This window comes from Curcuma longa, unplaced genomic scaffold (assembly GCF_044706935.1).
Source record: "Curcuma longa cultivar G26 ecotype Majalengka, Jawa Barat unplaced genomic scaffold, ITB_CL_G26_1.1 utg2646_np1212_2152390_RagTag, whole genome shotgun sequence".
Lineage (NCBI taxonomy): Eukaryota > Viridiplantae > Streptophyta > Magnoliopsida > Zingiberales > Zingiberaceae > Curcuma > Curcuma longa.
Genome location: NW_027435599.1, coordinates 1,774,103 through 1,786,185, shown reverse-complemented (window position 1 = coordinate 1,786,185; position 12,083 = coordinate 1,774,103). Strand labels below are relative to the sequence as shown.

The 12,083-nt window shown below is 39.1% G+C and overlaps 1 pseudogene; it reads left to right on the top strand.

Annotated features, from left to right (window-relative positions):
• Window positions 1–8,713: 8,713 nt before the first annotated feature.
• On the top strand, window positions 8,714–11,310 carry LOC141819851 (uncharacterized; annotated as a pseudogene).
• Window positions 11,311–12,083: the final 773 nt, after the last annotated feature.

Sequence of the window (12,083 nt, the reverse complement as noted above, 5' to 3'; positions counted from 1 at the left end):
CAAAGAGAGCATGAGAGACGCCGCCGCACTGCATGCGCCTTTCTGCTCCTTCGTTGAGCTGGACGCCGCTGCTTCTGTTCTGCTGCATGCTCTGCCTGCCTGCCTGCCTGCCTGCCTGCCTGCTTGCCTGCCTGGGGAGAGAGTGGAAACCAAATCTCTGACGCATGCATGCGCCTGTATCAACCTCATCGCAATCCTCCTCCTCCTCCTCCACAATGTAAAACCAACAATGCTTCTAGAGAGTGATACAGTAAAAATAAATAAAAATAAATAAATAAATTTAAATTTCATTAAAAATAAAATATTTAAAACATCCATCCAGGATGTATATATTATATTTTAAATTTATTTGATAGATGAATTAAAGTAGAAAATCATCTATCTTTTAGAATTAGTCAGATAAAATTTAAATATATGAATTATTAAAAATCATAATTTTTTTCTTCGTTTTGCCTTTTGAACGGTAATTATTACTTTATATTTGAAAGTGCTATCATACAGGATGACAATTTAGAAAGATATTTTTAAACATAACACTTACGTAAGTAGAGAATAAATTAACAGTTGAACTGAACTAAATTTAATTGTGTTTAAATTTATTTATTTAATTATTAAATTTATTTAAGCTTAAAAATCTCTTATTGTTCTAGTTTTTAATCATGCTGAACTATCAACAATGTTAGTGTTATAAAATTATAAAATTTATATTTATATATGTATTAATTTTAACATATTATGAATACTAAAGTGTAAAGAGCGCGAAAGATCTTTTCTACAATTAAATTTTATATAAGTTATATAATAATAAATTTATTCATAAATATTTTTATAAATATATATTAACTAATCAAGCTCACTAATTTTCAAGTTTGTTTATTTTATATATTCTTTTATAATTGAATGAATATAAATAAATTTTATCAAATTAAATATTAATTTGTTTACGAACATTCATTACATTTACAATGCATAAGGGATCGATCTCGATCTCCTATATATGTTGCCCACTATTTTTGTATTTATAGGTGTGAGCAATATTAATCTTACATTGATGAAGTTTTTACTAATGTGATTCGTAGTATAACAAGTTTTAAAGATCAGATAACAACGTAGATTAGATAATATGTTTGATGATTGAGCAAGATGAAATGCAAATAAGTTCTTGGTAGGCCGTTACATCAATAGTATCATGACATCGATTGTCATGACTTGAAGTCTCCCTTATCGTTAGATGAAGTGTGGACTAGCTACTTATCATTAGACCTCGCACCAAATGTAGGGTCAGACCATGTAATATGGCACTATACAACTTAGTCACATGATTCAACCTAAAGCTGGACACCAATATTAATTAGCATTAACCGTAAAAATAATCAAACACTACTTAATCAAGTATTTTCAATAAAGAATTATGGTCCCCGGGGTCATGGTGCCGCGGTAGGACATCCGGGTTGTCACCCAGGCACCCGCGGTTCGATCCCTAGCTACGGCGTATTTGCAGGAATTTTCCTCCAAATGGGGATCGCAATCAAAGGATACTGGGCATTTGGGTTGGCCGCTGCGTGCACTTCCCGATTTACCCTGGTGGCCAGTGGGAAATTTCCGTGGGACCGTACCGGTCACCCCAGGGATTGAGTCATTGCGACTGACTGGGATTATCATTTTTTTCAATAAAGAATTATGTAATTACACTTGCAGTCAAACTAGAAAGCATAAATAACTAGTAGGTCAACTATAACTTTTCGATTTACTTCCTCATAGATGGTTGTAACACCGACCGTGTGGGACTACTGAGGTGGCGGATTCCATCTTTTGTTGCAGAAGAAAGCGAAAATAACAAAATGACAAACCCTACTAATTTGGTAGCTAGCAATAACTTTATCGAGACACTCAATAAAATTTTAAAAGGTATATTGTTACCTGATAATGTCATCTGTTTAATATCATGATCCAGTATGAGATAGAGGGATGGGTCAACTTCCATTAGATTATCCGTTATTGACTTTTGCTAAGTCAGTTGTTATCGGATTGATCTCTTCAATCAAGTCAGTTTTTATTGGGTTGACTCCTAGCGAATCTGTCTTTAGTGATTTGGTGTCGAACATATAAAATCCTAACGAATCAGCTTTTCTGAAAGAGACTAACATAAGGTTAAAAAGGAGCTAAGACGCATCTTAGCGTGGCCCCTTTGACGTTCAAGTTAGATTTACAAAATAATAGGAGAACTGCAAGGATATTATGCATACTTCTTTTTACTGAAATGACTACCTTATATAGAGAAAAATATGTTTTGCTCTTGTAATGGTTGCGCGCCTTCCCTGTATTTGGCATCATCATTCTAGGCGGCTACATAGCCCCTTGTATTTGTAACTGCAGTTCAGAGCCGGCTCTAGGCATAGGCTGGTAAGGCCTATGCCTAGGGCCCAATTTTGATTGGGGCCCAAAAAAAATTAAGGGATTTAGGGTTAATGGATGGTAGATTATTAAAATCCGACCCGGAAATCCGTCCCTTCGCATTCTTTCTCGCCGCGTCCCGATATCGCCTCTTCAAAACGCCCGATCTCGCCTCTTCGACTCTTCATCTCCCATTCTCCCCTCTTCTTCGATCGTTCGACGAATCGACGCGAGCAGCGAGCTTCTTCTTCGCGTTCTTCTTCGACCGTCCCTCTTCTTCGACGCGAGCAGCGAATTTCGCGTTCTTCTTCCTCGTCCCTCTTCTTCGACCGTTCGACGCGAGCAGCGACAGCGAGCTCAACTGCTCAAGCAGGCGCCAGCCGCTAGGCGAAACCATCTTCCTCGCCCCTCTTCTTCGACCGTTCGACGCGAGCAGCGAGCTCAAGCAGGCGCCAGGCGAAACCGCGAATTTCGCGTTCTTCCTCGGGGCGTTCGGCGTTCCTGACCGGGAGGAGACGAGGAGTTCACTGCGGATCGCCGGATTCGCTGGGCGTTCGGCGTTCACGGTTCACTGTGGATCGCCGGATTCATTGCGGATCACCGGATTCGCTGACTGTTTACTCCGTATTTGGGTGGATCCGATAATTTCTTTTTATTTTGTTGTTTCTCCGGATTGATTATTGTTCTGCACCAGATATGAAAATCCTGTTGTTTCTCCATGGTGCTCTTAATTTTATTCCCTACAGATGTCATACTTCCCATAAAAAAATTGACCATCTAAGTTCTTTTATAACTTTATACTTTTTTTTAATATATCAGTTGTTTTTTTATTACCATAATTTCTCTATGTTAGTATGTTTTTGTTTGGATTTCAACTTTTAACTTGTGCCAATACCAGTGTTTTTTTTTCCTTAGCTTCCTTCTGTATTATTGTTGCTGAGATTTAACTTTTAGATAGTGATTTTTTGTGTTTGATCCAGCTGTTCTACGAGTCCTGACGAATCGTTCGAGGGACAGTGGATCGTTTCTGATAAGGCGGACTACCAAGGTAAATTACTTCCGTTCTATTATTAATTCTTAATAGATCGTAAATTACTTCCGTTCTATTATTAATTCTCAGTAGATCGTTCATTATCAGATCGTAAATATTCACCTAGGGCCCCCCGTAAGCTTGAGCCGCCCCTGCTGCAGTTGTTGCACCCCTCCAGCCAATGCTCATTATTGTTGATAAGATAACCATCAGACCTTTTGACTTGATGTCTTTTCCGTAACTGATGTGCGTCTTGCTCTATTACACGCTAGTTCAATCTTGTTAATCCATTCAGGAAAGCCTTCCGCTGACTTAGGCCATCTCCAACCGGTACCCCAAATACCCAAAATGGTGTCAAATTGACACCATTTCCCCTCCAACCGGTACCCCAAATACCATCACCAAATTTAGTGTTGCTACAGTGCATTACCAAATTTGGTGATGCACTGTAGCATCACCAAATTTGGTGATGCCATTTTTTTATTTATTTTTTGTAATTATATTATATAATTAAAAATAAAAATAAAATAATATATATTATTATATTTAAAAATAAATATAATATATATTATTAAATATCATAAATAAAAATAAATTTATAATTATTATTTTTTCTTATTATTTATAGTAATATTAATTATTTATTATAAATATAAATTAAATATATATAATACCATATTTTAATTATATTATACATATTTATAATAATTTAATTTATTATAAATTTTATTTATAATATATTTAATATATTTTAATTTTAATTATAATTATATATTATTTAATTAATTTTAAAACATATATAATAAAAATTTAAAAAATTTAATATGCATAAATATAAAATGCATCATCCATTATGTTAACATACAAAGTAAAAATAGTACTAACACAAATTCAAAATATTACTAATAATCACTCAAATACATAAGAAGTACAACATACATAAACTTAAAAATATTTAAGATACAAATAAAAACGATATTGAGATACTTAAACCTAACATTACAATACTAATATTCGGGAAAATCATTCCCCGTTCCACTCAAATAATTATGATATTGGCTATAAAAATTCGCAGGATTCTGAGATTCTTGATCTTCACTTTGATTTTGATTGAGTTGCGATCTTTCTCTCTGTATTGGAGATGATTGAGATCCTTCTCCTTGATGTGCAGTTGGACGAGATCCCTGAGCTTCCATTCTCTTTTGCATAATTCTAATTTGTTCATTGCGAATATAATCACGCATCATTGGGTCAGAGATCGAGTACAAATCTTTGAACAAAATTTTATTTTCTTGCTTGTAGATCATAGCATCTGTCATTTTTGTAGTAGCAGCAGTACTTGCATTCATTGCCTCAACAAGTTGAGCATTAATATTGATTACCTTTGCAATTTGATCATCATTTTTTTTCTTCATTTTTGCTTTCTTCACCCCAGGAGGTCGTTTGCTAGAACTACCACCGCTATCTGAAGAAGTGATATTAAGATCCAAAGTAGCAACATAAGGAGATGAAGGTGTACGAATTTCTTCCTCGGACAATATTAGGTAGCCTAGATTGCATGCATTGGAGGTGGAAAAATTGTCCAACAGCATGGGCAGGACAATATTATGGTCGTAGTGGAAAACCAACTATTATTTTGGAAGCAGTAGCTGATTATGATCTATGGATTTGGCATGCGTATTTTGGGTTTCCTGGATCGAACAATGATATTAATGTGCTTGAGTCTTCTCATATTTTTGCTAATCTTGCTGAAGGTATTACTGTTCCTGCTCATTACGTCATTCAAGGAAAAGAGTATAATATGGGTTATTATTTAGCTGATGGTATATATCCCAAATGGTCAACACTGGTTCAAACGATTCATGATCCACGAGGTAGAAAGAATCAATTATTTGCAATGAAGCAAGAAGCATGTAGAAAGGATGTTGAGCGAGCATTTGGCGTGCTCCAATCACGCTTTGCAATTATTGCAGGACCTTCACGTTTTTGGCAGAAAAATATTTTACATGATACAATGACATCATGTATTATTATGCATAATATGATAATTGAAGATGAACGTGATTTAAATGCACCAATTGTGGAACACTTCGAGGTGCCAACTCCATATGTTGAGGCAGCAATAGATGATCGTACTCGGTTTGAAGATTTTTTAACTTGATACAGACAAATCAAAGACAAAGAAGCTCATATTGCTCTGCGAAATACATTAATTGATCATATATGGGAACAATATAGTAATTCTGAATGTTAAATTCCCATAATATTGTATTTTTAATTAAGTATCATTGTCTTCTTTATATTAGTAATATATTTTATTCTAATTGTGTGTGATTTTGTAATATTTTTAAAATATATTTATGTCTGAATAATTATGTAATAAATATTAAAAATAAAAATCATAATAATTATAAATTTGAAAAATTAACTTATTAAATATAAATGAAATATTAATTTTAAATATAATAATTATTATAAATTAATTATTAAATTAAAATGTATGTTCATAATTAAATTATGAATAAATGAATAAAAATAAATAGAATATTCTAAAGAATATTCTTTTTTGGTGTAAAATGGTGTGAGTGGATTGGAGTTGAAATAGTATTTGGTGTTGAAATTGCACCATTTTGGTGTGAAAATGACACCAAATTTGGTGATATGAGTTGGAGATGGTCTTAGCCCCAATTTTGCTGAACTCGACAAAGTTGCTTTAATTACTCCGGAGCTCTCGATAAGTACTCGACTGAATCCAAAGTTAGCATAATCTAATCCAACCTAAACTAGATGCAGCTAAGACTCCAAGTGACTCAAATCTACATTGATTGAGTTAAGGATATGCCACGTAAAGCCTACGTTGATTGAGTCAAGGGCATGTCACATAGAGTCCTTATTTATACCTCCATATCAACCCGTAAATGACAATCCGAAATCCATTAACTAGTTAGGGTTTGAAAGCATGAGGCTATGAATAGCATAGGTAATGATGAAATGAGATATCTTTGGACATTAACCTTAATCCCAATCATCTTTATCTTCTACATTCTTTTTCTTTTCTCAATTAGGCATCAAAAGGATCTTGTAAGGGTAACTCTACAAGTCCTCTGACATATGTTATTCTTACTGAGTCGATCATGTCATAAAAAGAAGGCATTGTTAGTAATCTTGAATGATGCGATAGAGTTTTACCGCATCGTATATACCCATCCTTGTTCTTAGATAAATTTAAAAAGAAAACCATAAAAACAAAATTCTGAAATGATTTTTTAGAGCAATTGGCCAAATAATAATAATTAACATGAGCATATTTTACAATAATTGTTGCATCCATAATTCACCTCTTATCTCTATACACCAATAACAAAGTTTAGTGATGAACTTAATTATATGTTCATTCACTAAGGAAGAGTTTGAGATTGAGAAAGAAAATGGAACAAAAGAGAGAGCGCTGAAGCTTATCATTATTAACTCTCTCCTTTTTGACTTGTCTAAGGTAGGAAGTTTTAGTTTTAGGGTTATTGAATCTTAAATTTTATGAGCTGTATTAGGGTTTAGGGATTAGGGTCCCCAAGCAATAACTAAGGTGTAATCAAATCGAGCCGAACATTAAGAGGCTCAAGCTCAATTCGTTTTCCCTAAGCTCAAGCTTGACTTAATCAGTTCGATTCGAATTTTAATTCTTAAGTTCGAGTTCAGCTTATAATGAAATTAAATAGTTCACGAACAGCTTGAGCTCGGTTTAAAAATGACTCATTTAAAAGTTAAACGAGCTCGACTCGTTATATATATTGTGTGTCTTATAATGCGTGATTCGTCTGTGACAGAATATTCAGAGTATCCAGAAGTATTTCAGGCGCCCAGAACACTAACAGTGTAATTTTTTTAATTTTTATATTATTTATTTATTTTTTAGTTTAAGATTAAGTCATTTAAGATTTTAACTTTAGGATTTAGGAGTTGAATTATAATATTAAATATAAAGAAATAAAAATAAAAATAAATTATTTGCTCACAAGATGTGTCAGATTAGTATTCCGTACTTATTATCTGACACACCTCCTAAGCAATTAAATTTTTTTTATTTGAAAATTTTTTTGTGTTTAATATTATAACTCAACCCTTAAACCCTAAAGGAAAAATCTTAAATAATTTAACCATAATACATTGTTATTGTTCCAGACGTCTCGAATATTATTATATATATAATATGATAAACGAGCTTCTTAACGAACACGTTCGTGAATCTCCAAAAGAATATGTTCGCAAGTTCACGAACTAAATACTGTTAAGCTTAAGTTAGCTCAATAATATTTTCAAGTTTAAAATCAAGTTCAAATTTGACTCATTAACTTAATCGAATGAATTTTTTTTTTTAATCGAGACCCGAATGGTTCGCTAACAACTTACTACGTTTACACCTACAGTGATAATAATTTGCATGTCATCCATCGTCATGCTCGACGCCCAGGTGACCTAGCTATCTGTTAAACTTACTCATTACTTAATTAATTAATTTATTAATCATTCTGTTTTTTAAAAATAAATAATAATAATAATAATAATAATAAGCTGTCCTCCACCTCTCGCTCACGTGACAACCTTCATACAAAATTTTTGGAACCTTCTGCTGCTTCTTTTCCCTTTCCCCCTCCTCCCATGTGCCCTCTCTCTTTCTCCAATTACAACTTCACTAATCACTAACAATTACCACCTTAAACTTATTTTTATAATTAAAACAAACAATTTAAAGACTAATTAAAAAACCTGAGGTTGAAGGATATCCTTTATTTTTATTATCCGAAGAGACATTGCAAATTAAAAAATAAAAAAATAATTATTCTAAATAATTATTATAACTAGGGAATATTTTTAAACAAAATAAGGATATTTTAAGATTAAAAAAAATAAAAATTGATAATTAAAATAAACACCAGTGCATCTTTTTTATTATTATTATTATTTTTTCCTCTCATGAATTATGAGAAGTGGTCCATCCTTAGATTTAGCAGTGACTGGCTATTGCTTTTGGGCCGAGGGCCCCACCCGACGCCGTGTTGTGTCGTTTTGGGTTGTGCTTCGATTATGCGGGGTGACCGTGGTCAACTCTATGCGATCGCAAGCAGACAAAATCTCCTGCGAATCTAATTTTTTAAAAAAGGTTTTTTTTTATTGTGGCAGTTTTGTAATAAAAGGGAAGGAGCGAGGGCGTTTGTGAGATGGAAATACGCTGCGCCATTTAATTTGCTGTCTCTGTGTCTTTCTCTTGGCTTCCACCCTGAAGCAGCTCGGTGTTGGTGTTGCTGTCATCGCCATGGTCTCTGTGCTGCGCAGTGGCAAACCCTAGATTTGTTTGTTTATTCCTTTTATTTATCGTGGATCTTTAGCTTCTCCGCGATCTCGAGACCCAAGGCGAACGCCCGTTTCATCTCCTTTCCCTTTCTTTGATTGATTGCGTAGATGAGGCGGCGGAGGAAGGCTTCTTCGTCTGCGGGCGGGGCGGAGCACCCCCATTCGCGCCGCCGGATGCGTGGTCGGGATCTGTTCTTCTGCTTCGGCTCCCAGCCGTCCGGCGGTGCGGCGTCGTCCGCCGGCGGCGCCGCGGCCATGCGCGCGCCCTCTTCGAAGTCCGTCCTCAGTCCCGGCCGCGGACGCGAGGCCTCGGCGGGGCCGTCGCTCTCGTCCTCGCTCAGCCGCCGCCTCCGCAGCAGCGGGAGCGTCAAGGGCGGCCAGTCGCCGATGTTTCCCTCGGTGGTCGGGGGGCGGCGGAAAGGCGTCGCCTTTGAGGCCGCCGAACCCTCCTCGCCCAAGGTCACCTGCATCGGCCAGGTCCGCGTCAAGAGCAAGAAGAAGGCCGCCGCCGCCGCTGCTGCCGCCGCCGCCAAGGGCAAGGGCGTCGCAATGCGGTCGCGGTCGATGAGGGGCAGCGAGATCGAGGCCAGCTTCCGGCGGACGGAGGGGATCGGTGGGATGCGCGAGTGCCTTCCGAGCAGGAACCAGAGGTGGGTCTACCAGCTTCCTGTGAGCATCTGCGAGGCGCTGCGGGCGATCGGGTCGGAGTTCAATTGCTTCTTCCCCTGCGGCGGAAGATCCCTGTGTTCCTCTTCGCGGTCCGGCGAAGGGAAGGAAGCCGAAAAGAGGTCGAATTCTTGCGGCGCCGTGTTGGCACGGTGGCTGATGGCAGTTCCCGACGCCAACGACGGGAAAAGAAGGGAGATGGTTAGCGTGATCGGAAGCAAAGGGAGATGACGATGCTAGTGAAGGAGCGCATAGACGGAGAAGACTTGGAGCTGGAGACGAGGGAAGAGGTGGTGATGGTGTTGGAGAAAGGGGAAAATAAAGAAGACGAGGAAGCTAGGGTTAGCATTTGCATTCCCCCCAAGAATGCTCTGCTTCTGATGAGATGTCGATCCGATCCGGTGCAGATGGCTGCACTGGCGAGCCGGTTCTGGGAGTCGCCGGCGATGCAGGTGCGCGTGGACGAGGGCGACGGGAAAGGGGAGGAAGATGGTGCAGATGGAGCATCAGAGGGAGAAAAGAGGGATTTTGAAGTTGCTAAAGAGGAGCTGAAATCGCAAGGCGATGAAGGAATGCGAGGAAGCGATCAAGGTGCGATTTTGATAGCAGAAGAGGCAAAAGAAGAGACGATGCGACTCGTTCCTGATGAATCGAAGAACTCAGGAAGAACTCAGGAAGAAGTAGCTGTAACTGATGCAGAGAAAGCAGAGTCGGAAGAGATCGAGAACAAGACTCCCATGGAGGATAAGAAAGCAGAAGGAAAGGAAGATGAAAAAGGAAGGAGAGCATCCAACAGGCATTCTTCCAGATCGAAGGAGACGAGCAAGAGGCGCAGCTCGGCTTCCAGAGAGAGGGACAGGCGGCGGCATAGCTTCTCCACCGACAGGGAGGTAGGGAGGTCGACCTTGGGCAGCGACAAGGAAGCAAGGAGAGCAAGTTTCTCCGGCGAAGCCAAGGGGAGGTGGAGTTTCTCCGTCGAGAAGGAAGATAAGATGGCTACAGAAGAATTCTCAGCCAAAGAGAAAGGATTAACGGACAAGATTGTGGTTCAAAATTCTCCTTGCGTCGAAGAAAAAGAGGACTCCGGTGAAGTAATCGATCGAGCCGGAGGAGGGGAAAGGGCGGTAGGATCGGAGGTGGGAGAGAAGAAAGAGCCGGAGAAGAAGAGCACGGCGTTGCCTGACTGCCTTCTCCTAATGATGTATGAACCAAAGTTATCAATGGAGGTTTCCAAAGAAACTTGGGTTTGCAGCAACGACTTCCTACAATGGCAGCTTCACCACCCTAATTATCGGCCTCGGCAGCCTTCCAAAGCCACCGCTGCTATCGGCAACATGACTGATACCTCCACAAGCGCCGCCGCCGGCAGCAGCAACAATGACACAAGAAGCACTACACTGAATGAAGCAAAGAAAGACGAGGTAAACAGTGGGAACACAAGTGACAGAAGCATGGAGAACAAGGAAGCTGTTATTTCAATCCCGGAGATACCTCAGCCGCCTCCACTGCCATCTCCTCCTCCACCGGCACCACCCTCTGCACCAGAGGCAGAGAAGAAGTTGAGAGGCAATGCTGGTGCAGTGCCCACTCCGGTGCCACCTTCTGCGTATGGGCCACTAGTGCTAACACGGTGCAAGTCGGAGCCGATGAGGCCATCGGCGAAGCTGACACCGGATGCCTGCTTTTGGAAGGACCGGCATCGGCCGATCGGAGCCACCGGAATTGGGTTCTGAGTTGATCTACCAATCTGATTTGAATGATTCTGCCCACTTCGGTAAGCTAAGCAAAACTGTATTATCCACTGCTCGAAATGTCGATCACATTCTGTGGTATTGCTGTTATGTAGCTTGTTCAATAACAATATCAATGGAAAGTCCTGAACCTGTCAAAATTTGTATCTTGTCCTTTTATTTGTCACTCATGATCATCAACTCAAGATGAAATGAAGTCGTCCAGCAAAGTGGAGGCCCCTCCCAGCCCTTACCTTGATCATCCTGCCTGCCACTTCACAGTGGTAAAAAGAAGGCAGAGAGGTGGAAAGCTCATGCATGATTGGAGAGCGACCTGAAAATCATTTCTCATCTCTGCCATGGCCATCCATGTTTTGCTCAGGTTCATCACCTTTGGCTGCGAAAGCTTGTCACTGCCATCTCCTTTTTCTTACGTCTTTTTGGTATCTGTCGTTTTGAGCACCACAGCATGTTAATGGAAGAGATGTAGCAAAAGCAAACAAGAAGAAATTGAGCTGAAGCTAAAGGATGTAACTTTTACAGTCCACTGAGAAAAAGATTTACCAACCTTTTAGATTCCGTGTTGCATGCCGCCTACTGTGCATTTAGACCTTACAACAGCACGGCTCTGTATTAAGCTTTTCACAAGGATGCAAGCCATGGCTCTGTATTAAGCTTCTCACAAGGATGCAAGCCATGGAAGAGTAGGAGTGCCCATGGTCGATGTTCTCCCAGCCATTATGACCGAATGATAGACAACAGTTACCATGAAAACTGTACCTAAATTTCACAAAATAGACAAAACATGATATGCCTCTCTGGCCCCTTTCGTCCCTCGTAAGACTACAATACGTACATATATATATATATAACAGGTACACCTGCTTTAGAATTAGATCACCATATGTTTATCA